The sequence below is a fragment of the Leucoraja erinacea genome, chromosome 6 (genome assembly GCF_028641065.1).
Source record: "Leucoraja erinacea ecotype New England chromosome 6, Leri_hhj_1, whole genome shotgun sequence".
Taxonomy (NCBI): Eukaryota; Metazoa; Chordata; class Chondrichthyes; order Rajiformes; family Rajidae; genus Leucoraja; species Leucoraja erinaceus.
Genome location: NC_073382.1, coordinates 42,845,397 through 42,857,710, shown reverse-complemented (window position 1 = coordinate 42,857,710; position 12,314 = coordinate 42,845,397). Strand labels below are relative to the sequence as shown.

Sequence of the window (12,314 nt, the reverse complement as noted above, 5' to 3'; positions counted from 1 at the left end):
TTGTAAATAGCTGGGGTCCCAACACTGAGCCTTGCAGTACCCCACTAGTCACTACCTGCCATTCTGAAAAGGACCCGTTTATTTGTAATGGGCGACATTTGTAATGGATGACATGAAAAGGATGACATATTTGTAATCAACATTTTAAATGTTGGGATAGGCGCGTCTTTCCAAAATTGAAGTATACGTTTTTTTACCGTTATCAAACCGTAGTTTAATAAACATCTTTGAAATGTAGTTAGTTCGGAACAGGCTCTCATTGTTCCGAAATTAATCAATTCTGTTTTTGTGTCCAATCTTAATTTAAATATTTTTGAAAAGCTTTCAAAAATATCCTTCCAAAATTTCTGAAATTTTGCACAGGAAACAAATTAATGTGCTATTGTTGCCTCTTTAGTTAGGCACTTATCAGAGATAGGAGAGACATTTGGAAAAAAATAATTTTGTTTTTGAGTAATATAATCTGTGTACAATTTTAAATTAGATCAATACGTGTCCAACGTTGATCGAACATTTATGTATATATAACAAGTAATCTTCCCATTTGTCCTTGGGGATTTCTATAGACAATATGGGACAATTTTTCCCATTCTTTTCTTATATGCCTATATTTAAAATAATATCTTTTGAATGTTTTTTCAAATAGTCTCGAGTTTGTAAATATCTAAAATATTGGTTTCTTTCCAAATTGTATTTAAGCTGTAAATCTTGGAATGGTAAAAAATTTCCCGCTTCATACAAATCTTCCAAAGTCTTAATTCCTAATCATTCCCAGAGAGTAAATATTTTGTCAATAGTCGATGGCTTAAATGCGGGGTTGGTAGTTATCGGTGAAAGAAGCGAAAGATTTCTTAATTTAAGAGGATTTTATTTGTGTCCAAATTCGTATTGTGCTGTGAATCATTGGGTTTCTATTAGTCACTTTCCATCCTAATGAAGAACTCAACCATATTATGGTCACTCTTGCCCAAGGGGCCACGCACAACAAGACTGCTAACTAACCCTTCCTCATTACTCAATACCCAGTCTAGAATAGCCTGCTCTCTTGTTGGTTCCTCTAAATGTTGGTTTAGAAAACTATCCTGCATACATTCCAAAAAATCCTCTTCCTCAGCACCCCTGCCAACTTGATTCACCCAATCTATATGTAGATAGAAGTCACCCATAATAAATGTTTTACCTTTGTTGCACGTATTTCTAATTTCCTGTTTGATTCCATCCCCAACTCCACTACTACTGTTAGGTGGCCTGTACACAACTGCCACTAGTGCCCCTTAGTGTTTCGCAGCTCTACCCATATCGATTCCACATCCTCCAAGCTAATGCCCTTCCTTTCTATTGCGTTAATCTCCTCTCTAACCAGCAACGCTACCCCGCCTCCTTTTCCTTTCTGTCTATCCCTCCCGAATATTGAATATCCCTGGATGTTCAGCTCCCAGCCTTGGTCACGCTGGAGCCATGTATCCTGATCCCAACTATATCATATTCATTAATAACTATCTGCACATTCAACTCGTCCACCATATTATGAATGCTCCTTGCATTGAGGCACAAAGCCTTCAGGTTTTATTTACAACACTCTTACCCCTTATACAATTATGTTGAAAAGATTTTTGCCCTGGATTTGTCTGCCTGCCACTTTTACTTTTCACTTTGCTACCTATTGCTTCAACCCTCATTTTACACTCCTCTGTCTCTCTGCTCATGCTCCCATCCCCCTGCCACATTAGTTTAAATCCTCCCTGACAGCACTAGCAAACACTCCCCCAAGGACATTGGTTCCATTCCAGCCCAGGTACAGACCGTCCTGTTTGTGCTGGTCCCACCTCCCCCAGAACTGGTTCCAATGTCCTAGAAATTTGAATCCCTCCCCTTTCACCATTTTTCAAGCCACGTATTCATCTGAAATATCTTCCTATTTCTACTGTGACTATCACGTGGCACTGGTAGGAATCCAGAGATTATTACCTTTGAGGTCCAACTTTTAAGTTTCAGACACAAACGGTTTGTTAACTACAACTGTTAGCACTTGTTAACAGCCAGTAGTTAACAAGTAGTTATACAATAGAATGCAATTTAGAATAGAATGCAATTTATTGACATTCAAACCTAGGTTTGAACTAAATATCATTTCTACAGGTTTTTACACTACAAAACAATCCAAGACCCACACTTAACACAGTTTACATAAACATCCATCACAGTGAGTCTCCAACATCTCCTCACTGAGATGGAAGGCAAAGTCTTTATCTCTTCCCTTTGTTCCTTCTCCCGCGGTCCAGCAGTCAAACTGCAGTGTCGAGGTGAACTGGGGCTCAGATGTTAAAGGCCCCTGGCGGGCGATGGTAAGTCCTGAAGCCGTTTAAGCCACGCGGGGCGATGTTAGGCCCCGGCTCCATGTCCTTAAACCCGCGATTCCAGTGGGAGAAGTCACCGTTGCGGAGCTCGGAAAAGCGGTCTCCCACCAGGGACCTGCAAGCTCCCGATGTTCCCGTCCACAGGGTCTGCGGCCGGTGCCTCCGAACGCCAAAAGTCGGGTCGCAGCCGCGCGCCACCACAGCTCTTCCCACTCCGAATTTGGCCAGCTCCTTCTTCAGACAATCACAAGTATTCTCACCGACGAGAGTTCAGTTCAGTCTGAAGAAGGGTCTTCTCTCCAGAGTCGCTGCGCTGCCTGTCCTGCTGAGTTACTCCAGCTTTATGTCTATCTTCAATTTCAGATAAATAAAATTTCTCACGGGGGGCCTATAGCATCTACCCCCCCCCCCTTCCAAACCTCAGCCCCACGGACCTTAGCGTACCTCTGGTTACTAAACCCCATTTCCATCACTGTTCATGTTTCACATAATGCAGAGACCGGGCTTGAAGTGATTCTGTGAAACAAAAAGATAAAGCGCTGGTTTCAGTCCAACAGCAGCCTGAAGCACTTCAGCCTCTTAGCCCTGTGACCAGCTGTTTCAAGTTTTGTACTGCTGTTGGACTGAAACCAGCTCTTTATCTTTTTGTTTCACCCCCTGTCCGTCCACATTCATCTCCCTCTCCCCCACCTTCCTCCCACGGTGCCTGCTGCTTTTGGCACACCATCACGTTTACATTGCCAGTTAACCACTGATTTATTTTCAATTGGCCAGGGCAAAGACTGCCTTCTTAAAAACTTGTATCGTTGCCAAAAGTGACTTGCTTCGTGAAAATGGGGCATTTGTAAAATTAAACCCCAGTGTCCTCTGAGCTATGTGTTACTGTGTTGTTCAATATTCTTGCTAATTGTCGTATTAGAATTTCAATGCTGCTTGTACTTCAGCATGGGTCATCCATTAGTTAGATCGCAGCAGAACAAGTATTAAATCACAAGCGACTGTAGATGCTGCAGGTCTTGAGCAAAAAAAACAAACTTCTGGAGGAATATTGAGTCCACACCATTTAGTGAAGCCACCTAACAAAGGGTTGCTCTATGGAGGTGAGTAGTCACTTCCTGACTAACTGCTGACTCTTTTTAACTTGGCACAAAGTGCAATGGTTACCCGTTTTCTATTGCACAAATGCATGTGAAGAGTCATCAAGAATGTATAATTGTCATGTGGACCCACAACAGAACAATTAAATTCTTATTTGCAGCAGCATAACAGGCGTGTAAACACAATACTCATAGATTGTATGAGAACATATGAGAAACAACTAAAGTAAATAACTTAACCCTAATACTAGTGCAAAAAAGCTCAGGGTGCCCCATCAAATCTTATCAATCGCTTGCTACTCCCATGACACCGTCCAACTGCTGTCTGGTTTGTTGATCATATTGCTAGAAACGAACTGTTTTGGGAGAGAAAAATGCTCACGGCAGACCAAACGTGTTAAACAGAAATTGGTCAGATATTGAGTTTTACACAGTGAGAAATCATGTGAAATAATCACAGAATTTTATTTTAAATGAAAGTACCTGCATGTTATACTGTTTAGTTTGGAGATAGACCATGACGAAATTAATAAATCCTTTCAGGAATTTTATACCTCCCTGTGCCAATGAGAATTTCCTACTGATTCCAATGAGTTTTTAAAGAAACTGAACTTGCCAAATTTACCACATAATGAGTCTCTGTTGTTAGATGAATCCATCACGGAGAAAGAAATACAGAAAGCAATCCTTTCAATGAATTCTAGTAAAGCTCCCGGTTTAGATGGGTTCACAGTAGAATTTTTCAAGTTTATTGTCTCCCTGACTATACAAAGTTTTTAAAGAAGCCTTTTTAAGGAATAGATGACCACAATCCTTTTATGAGCATCTATTTCATTAATTCTTTAAAAAGATAAAGACGCCACTGAAGTGACATCATATAGACCTATATTACTGTTAAATATAGATTCCAAAATTCTTTCCGAAATATTAGCTATGAGATTGGAAAATATTTTACTGCAAATTATTTCTGAAGATCAGACAGGTTTTATTAAAAATCGTCACTCATACTTTAACGTTAGCAGATGAATGAATATCGTATATAGAGCATCAAATAAAACCCCAGAATGTGTCATTTCACTTGATGCCGAGAAGGCATTTGATAGAGTAGGATGGGAATACTTATTCAATACACGTGAAAAATTTACGATTGGTCCAAAATTTATTTCTTGGATCAAGCTGATATATCATATACCTCAGGCTTCTGTACTTACCAATAATCAGCTATCCCCTTTTTTCAGGCTCTTTCGAGGTACTAGACAGGGCTTTAAGTCCTTTACTGTTTGATATTGCTTTGGAACCTTTGTTATTAGGGAATCCCCTAATCTTTTGGGTATTGTCCGCGGGAATAAGACACATAAGCTATCTCTTTATGCAGATGATCTGTTATTATTCATTTCTAACCCTGAGAAATCTATTCCGGCAATAGTAGCATTACTTAATCAATTTAGTAGTTTCTCTGGTTATAAACTAAATCTTAGTAAGAGTGAGCTTTTTCCATTAAACAATCTAGTTTGGAATTATGGACAGTTTCCACTTAGATTGACTACCAAAAGTTTTACTTATTTAGGTATTAAGATTACCAAGAAACACAAGGATTTATTTAAAGCTAATTTTACACCTTTAATTGACCATAACAAACAACAGTTTATTAAATGGTCACCAATGTCCTTATCTTTCATCGGCCGAATCAATGCTATTAAAATGTTCATCTTACCTAAATTTTTGTATTTATTTCAGACGATACCAATTTTTATTGCCAAATCTTTCTTTCATATTATCGATTCCAAAATTTCTTCATACATATGGCAGAATCAAAATTCCCGAATAAGTAAAAGATACTTACTGAAATCAAAAAAAGACGGTGGTTTGGGATTGCCGAACCTTAGATTCTATTATTGGGCAGTTAATGTTCATTATTTAACGTTTTGGACAAAAGATTTAGAAGATACCCAATGCCCAGAATGGATCAATCTTGAACGCTATCATTAGCTTCTATTCTAGGGGTCTCGTTACCTTTTACAATTACGAGATTGAATAAATATACGACTAACCCAATAATAAGACATCCATTTCGAATATGGTTTCAATTTTTGTAAGTTTTTTGGACAATGATTTTATCTTATCGAGTCCTATCTTATCTAATTTTCTCTTCCAACCTTTTAGTACTGATCAAGCCTTTCTGTTATGGAAGAGGAAGGGATTAGTAGCTTTTCGTGATTTGGTTTTGGATGGTTGTTTTATGTCTTTCGAACAATTCTCCAATAAACATAATTTACCTAATTCACACTTTTTTAGATATTTACAAATTAGACATTTTTTTAAGGTTACTCTACCCTTTTTTCCGCTACCACATCAAACTGAAATCTTGGAAAACATTACATTTGAACCCTTATCAGGAAGGATTAATAACGACTATGAGTTGATTTTGAAATTACAAATATATATATATTTGATAAAATTTACAATGACTGGGAAAGAGAACTCCAAACCTCTATCTATAGAGAAATGGGAGAGGATTCTTCAATTAGTCAATACCTCTTCAATGTGTGCAAGACACGCTCTGATACAATTCAAGGTGGTTCACAGAGTTCATATGTCAAAAGATAAGTTAGCTCGTTTTTATGGTCATATAAATCCTACCTGTGACAGATGTAACTCTGAAGTGGCCTCACTGACCCATATGTTTTGGTCCTGCCCACTTTTGGAAAAATATTGGAAATACATTTTTGATACTATTTCTGTAGTTTTAGGTATTGATTTACAACCTCATCCTATTACTGCAATTTTTGGGCTACCGATGTTAGATTCTATTCATTTGTCCCATTCCGCCCATCGGCTGATTGCTTTTACCACATTAATTGCCAGAAGATCTATTTTATTTAAATGGAAAGACTCTAACCCTCCGACCACACTCAAATTGGTACTCTGAAATGATATCATGTTTAAATTTAGAAAAAACAGGAGTGACATTGTTGAACCCTTGGTTAAATTTGATAAGACTTGGGGAAGATTTATTCAACATATTCACACAACATAAATTGCTCCCTCTCCAACCGTTATAAAAATTATTTTACCTTTATATGGTGGAATGGACAATGACAAACTGGGACTTAAATTGTTGAAATTCTCAGCTCAGATTCAGTTTTGCTCAGATTGGGCCCGCACCCCCTAAGACCGGCCCTGGGAGTGCGGGGGGATGAGGGGGAATGGAGGAGGATAGGAGTAGGAAGAGGAATGGCGAGGTAATGGAGGAGGAGAGATGGAAGAGATGGGAGGGAGGGGGTGAGGGGAGGAAGCAGAGAAGGGTTGGTAGAGGGTGGAGAGAAGGAAGATAATGGAGGAAGTGAATAGGGACTGAAGAGGGAGAGTGAGATGCGTTCACATTGATCTTATTTTTTAAATGTGTCCCTCTTGGTCTAGTACATAATTACAATCGAGCCGTCCACAGTATACAGATGCAAGATAATGGGTATAACGTATAGTGCAAGATAAAGTCCAGTAAAATCCGATTAAAGATAGTGTGAATGTCTCCAATGACATGGGAGCAGAATTAGGCCATTTGACCCATCAAGTCTACTCTGCCATTCAATCATGGTCAATCTATCTTTCCCTCGCAACCCCGTTCTCCTGCCTTCTCCCCGTAACCTTTGACACCCTTAGTGATCAATAGCCTGGCAAAATCATTTTTCTAAATACCCAGACACATTGAATAGTGAACGCTGCTATTTCTGACTTACATAACATCCGATTTGCACAAGGGTGCGTATGACGCAACTGTTACGTAAATCGGGGAGCGGCTGTACTATAACTTTGAACAATGTGGCCTGGAATCCACCGAGCGTGCAGTCTATCAGCATTTGCAGCAGAGTCTCCAGACAGCACCAGTTGGACGCTGGTTTAATTTTAATGAAATTTAATAAAAGTGTCAGTACTGCTTGTTTTATTACTTTCTTTCAAAATATCATCAACCATATACGTGTTTAATAATCTATACATTGGAGATGGCTGTATAAATGTATACAAACATCCCTGTCCACCTATCACTTGCCAGCTTTGCCCCACCTCACCTCTCCAGCAGTGGATAATGGTCCTTCAATGGATTCTGGGGTATTGGAAAGCCACACATGATGGCACAGTGGTGAACAGTAAGAAGATTGCCAACTTTGCAACAACAGCAGTGCATAGTGGTGCAGCGGTAGAGGGGCTGCCTTCCAGCTTCAGAGACCTGATATGTTACGATACAATACGATACGATAGAACTTTATTTATCCCAGGAGGGAAATTGATCTGTCAGCAGTCATAAAAACACAAAATACATGAAACATGAAATTAAAGTGATGAGTGGAAAGGATTGGAGATGTGCAAAGATTGGGGGGGGGGGGAGGCAGTCTACCCCATGGCAGACGGGGGAGTTGTACAGTTTGATAGCCACAGGGAAGAAGGATCTCCTGTGGCATTCTGTCCTGCATCTAGGTGGAACAAGTCTGTTGCTGAAGGTACTCCTTACGTTGACAAGTGTGTCATGGAGGGGATGAGTTTTATTTTGTCCAGGATGCTCCACAGTTTGAAGAGCATTCTTCTCTCCAAGCCCACCTCCCATAAATCCTACTCCGCCCCCAGGATCGAGCCAGCCTTCCTGATAAGTTTGTTGATCCTACTGGCGACCACAGCCTTTGTCCTGCTGCCCCAGCACACGGCAGCAAAGAAGATGGAACAGGCTACCATCGATTGGTAGAACATCTGCAGCATCTTACTGCAGATGTTGAAGGAGCTGAGCCTTCTCAAAAAGTGCAGCCGGCTCTGTCCCTTCTTGTACAGGGCCTCAGCGTTCCTGGACCAGTCCAGTTTACTGTCCAGGTACCCTCCCAGGTATTTGTACTCCCTGGTAAACTGCACATCCACACCATTGATGGAGACAGGGGACAGGGGTGTTCCTCTCCTCCTAAAGTCCACCACTAACTCCTTAGTCTTGTCTGTGTTAGGCAGGTGATTCAGCCCACACCACTCAACAAAGTCGTTGACTACACATCTGTATTAAGCTTCCCTCCCCTCACTGATGCAGCCCACAATTGCAGAGTCATCTCAAACATCTGAAAAAAGATGGCAGGAAATCGAGTTATATCTGTAGTCCGGTGTTGTAGATGGTGAACAGGAAGGGAGAGGACTGTCCCCTGTGGGGCCTCTGTGTTGCTTACTACCATGTTCGAGACATAGTTCTGTAGCCTGACATATGTGGTCGTCCAGTTAGGTAGGTCCAGTCAGGTAGGTAGTCACCCAGGGTCAGGGGAGGAAATCCCGGGGGCTACAGGGGGGACACATTCCCCCCTCCTCCCACCCCCCTCCCCCCCCGATTTGAGAGGGGGGGGGACGGTTCCCCCCCCCCCCCATGTTTTGTAATCCGGACTTTATCAGCCCTTTCAGCACCCGGCGCAGCTTAAAATCAAGTTGCTGCATCGACACAATCGAGGCTCCCGATGTTGAAGCTCCCGCCGGCCGATGAAAGACCCCATGAACGGGCCGATTCAAGCCCCACGATTCGGGCGGATGAAGCTGCTGTTGCCCACGGCTGAAGCCTCGCGTGTGTGCGCATTCGCGGCCGCCAGGAAATTGTGTCCCCCGCATGTTTTGACAGCAATTTCCGTGCCTGCCCAGGTTCGATCCTGACCTCGGGTGCTGTGTGTGGATTTTGCATTTTCTCACTGTGATCGTGTGGGTTTTTTCCTCCCACATTCCAAAGACATACAGGTATTGGCTTCTGTCAATCGTCCCTACTGCGTAGAATAGAACTAGTGAACGGGTGATCAAAGAGCCTGTTTCCATGTTGCATCGCTAAACCAAACCAAATTAAACCAAACCTTGGGTGCACTCAAAGAGTTAAAGTGTGTTAATAAAAAATACTTTTTCTGACCATTTCCAAGTATCCAAATCCCATCCTAGAAATTTACAAAGTTAATAGCTGTATCTACTCTGCTGAACAATATGATGCTTTCAAGGGTAAATTTGCAAGTGTGTCGGGTGACTTGTAATTATCTCAGGTCTGTGAGGGGAATTGTAATTTAAAATGCCCCACATTTTAATAGGAGGTAAACGAAAATGCTGGGGTGAAGGCAAAATCAAATGATCTCGTCTTACCAATTTAACAGCACCCACAAATTGATTTTGCCTTTTATTTATATTTTATTAATCTATAATTTACTGCCTTTCATTTAGGTGATTTATCAAAATTGAGACTGACTTTGTGAACAACATAATTATTTTTCCTGAAACCGTTTTGCACTGAAAAACTGCTTCTGCTGAGGAGCCTCAACGTTACATTTTCCAATCAGGTTTCAGGGCCCACCACAGCACAGAGTCTGCCTTGTTGAAGGTTCATAACGTCAGTTAAAGGTTCATAAAGGTACATTGACTCTGGCGACTGTGCAATCATGCTCCTTCTCGACCTCAGCGCAGCATTTGATACAGTCAACCACACCATCCTAATTGATCATCTCCGGAACGGGGTAGGTATTGATGGCACTGCCCTGAGCTGGTTCATCTCCTACCTCAAAGATGGGAGTTTCTCTGCAAACATGGGCAACTAGCCTTTGCTGTGGGGTTCCACAAACCTCTATCCTAGGCCCCATTCTCTTCTCCCTGCCTATGCTTCCCTCAGGCCAAGTCATTCAAAGGCACGGCATTTCCTTCCACTGCTATGCAGGCGATACACAACTCTATCTCCCCCTGAAACCCAACAACCGATCAAATCTACTCAGCTTTATCCACTGCCTCAAGGATATAAAGTGTTGAATGGCCCAGAACTTCCTCCAACTAAACGAGAGCAAGTCTGAGGTCATCCTACTCGGCCCCTCGGTCTCCATCAAACGATAGCAGGCAGCCTTGGAAGCCTTACCCCACTACTCAAACCTCATGTCAAAAACCTTGGCGTGATATTTGACTCCGCGTTGAAATTTGACAAACAAGTCGATGTCGTGGTAAAAGCTAGCTTCTTCCAGCTTCGGACGATAGCTAAAATAAAACCATTCCTCCAATTTGACGACCTCAAAAAGATCATCCACTCATTTATCTCCTCCCACCTTGATTACTGCAACTCCCTTTACACTGGCATTGTCCAATCATCCCTGTCCCACCTGCAATTGGTCCAAAACGCCGCAGCGAGACTCCTGACGGGCACCCGAAAAAGGGACCACATCACCCCGATTCTGGCCTCTCTCCACTGGCTCCCAGTGCGGTTCCGAATCAATTTCAAGCTTCTTCTTTATGTTTACAAAGCTCTCAATGGGCTTGCCCCCACCTACATCAAAAATCTGCTTACCCACCACACCACCTCCAGGTCCCTCAGATCGGCCGACTTAGGGTTACTGACCATCCCGCGGTCTAGGCATAAACTCAGGGGCAACCGCGCTTTTGCGGTTGCAGCACCTAGACTATGGAACATAGAAACATAGAAAACAGGTGCAGGAGTAGGCCATTCGGCCCTTCGAGCCTGCACCGCCATTCAATATGATCATGGCAGATCATCCAACTCAGTATCCTATACCTGCCTTCTCTCCATACTCCCTGATCCCCTTAGCCATTATAGTATAGCAAATTTTTCAAAGATTGTGACATAACCAAAGGTTTCGTCACAATCTTTGAAAAATTTGCTGTGGAAATAATTAGAGACCTGAACAAATTCAGTGGCTACTCTGTTGAATGTTAGCTTTATTCAGAATGACTAGTTAGTCTATTGGATACTTATTTATAGATTTTTTTCAAATAATTTGTAGTGAAGTAGGACAGATGCTGCCCACATTGTTATTAGTTTCAGGCATACAACCTGCACAGGAGTAAATGAATGCATAGAACGGAGAACACAGAGTAGTACAGTACAGGAACAGGCCCTTTGGCCCAATATGTTTATTCCCAACATGATGCCAAGATAAAGGTAATTTCTGTGGAAGGAATATCCACCAGAGCAGAGGTTCCCAACCTTTTTCGTCCCGTTTACCCCTGGCAACTTTAATAGCACATAGCAATGTTATTTCACTTATTTATGAACAACTAATGATGAACAGATACCGGCATACCAGAACCATACAGTCAGTCAATGAGAAAAAATATGTACAAATCCAAAATTAACAAATTTACCCCCTGGGGGTAGATTTACCCCAGGTTGGGATCCCGTGCTCCAGGGGATCTACAAAAAGAGCATTTGCACATGTGACAATAAAATTATAATTGAAACATTGATTGAAACCAAAGCACCCAGAGGAAATCCACACAGTCACAGGGAGAACGTGCAAACTCCACACAAACAGCGCCCAAAGTCAGAATTGAATCAGAGTCTCTGGTGCTGTAAGACAACAGCTCCACCAGCTGTCCCACTGTGCCATCCTTGTGTTCTTAAAGAAATATTTAAAATGTTGGTCATCTTTTAAGCCAGCAGCTTGCTGAAACGCAAAATCCAGTGAATAAGAGAAACATTTATATTTCCATGCACAATCGTAATATCTATGTACTTTTTAATTGCAACTATCTTTAACTTCCTGTAATTTTGTTTCATTTTTCAGCTATTTCGCTCTTTATCATTTAATCATCGTATTCTGCACTTGCTAAGTTTTAGCGACTCACAATTCCTTCCTGCATCGATTAAAATGACCTGCATCATTAACTTTGCTCTCAGTCTTGTCTAACTCATGTCCAAAGCTTAATTAGTAGTTTTTTAATGTATGCCTCCTTCTGTGGTGTTTCTACACTGATTAGATCAATGCTGTGACATCCTGAAATTCTTGCAAAATTGAAGTCAGAGGCTATTAAGGGAAAACTAATGAATGAATCTCTCATCCTCAAAGGCAGTCAAACCAGAGCCTTGACGGCTTTT

The 12,314-nt window shown here is 41.5% G+C and overlaps 1 protein-coding gene across 3 annotated transcripts in view; it reads right to left on the bottom strand.

Annotated features, from left to right (window-relative positions):
• dclk1a (doublecortin-like kinase 1a) overlaps nt 1-12,314 on the bottom strand; it is a 161,645-nt gene that overhangs the window by 97,670 nt on the left and 51,661 nt on the right. The window lies entirely within an intron of this gene.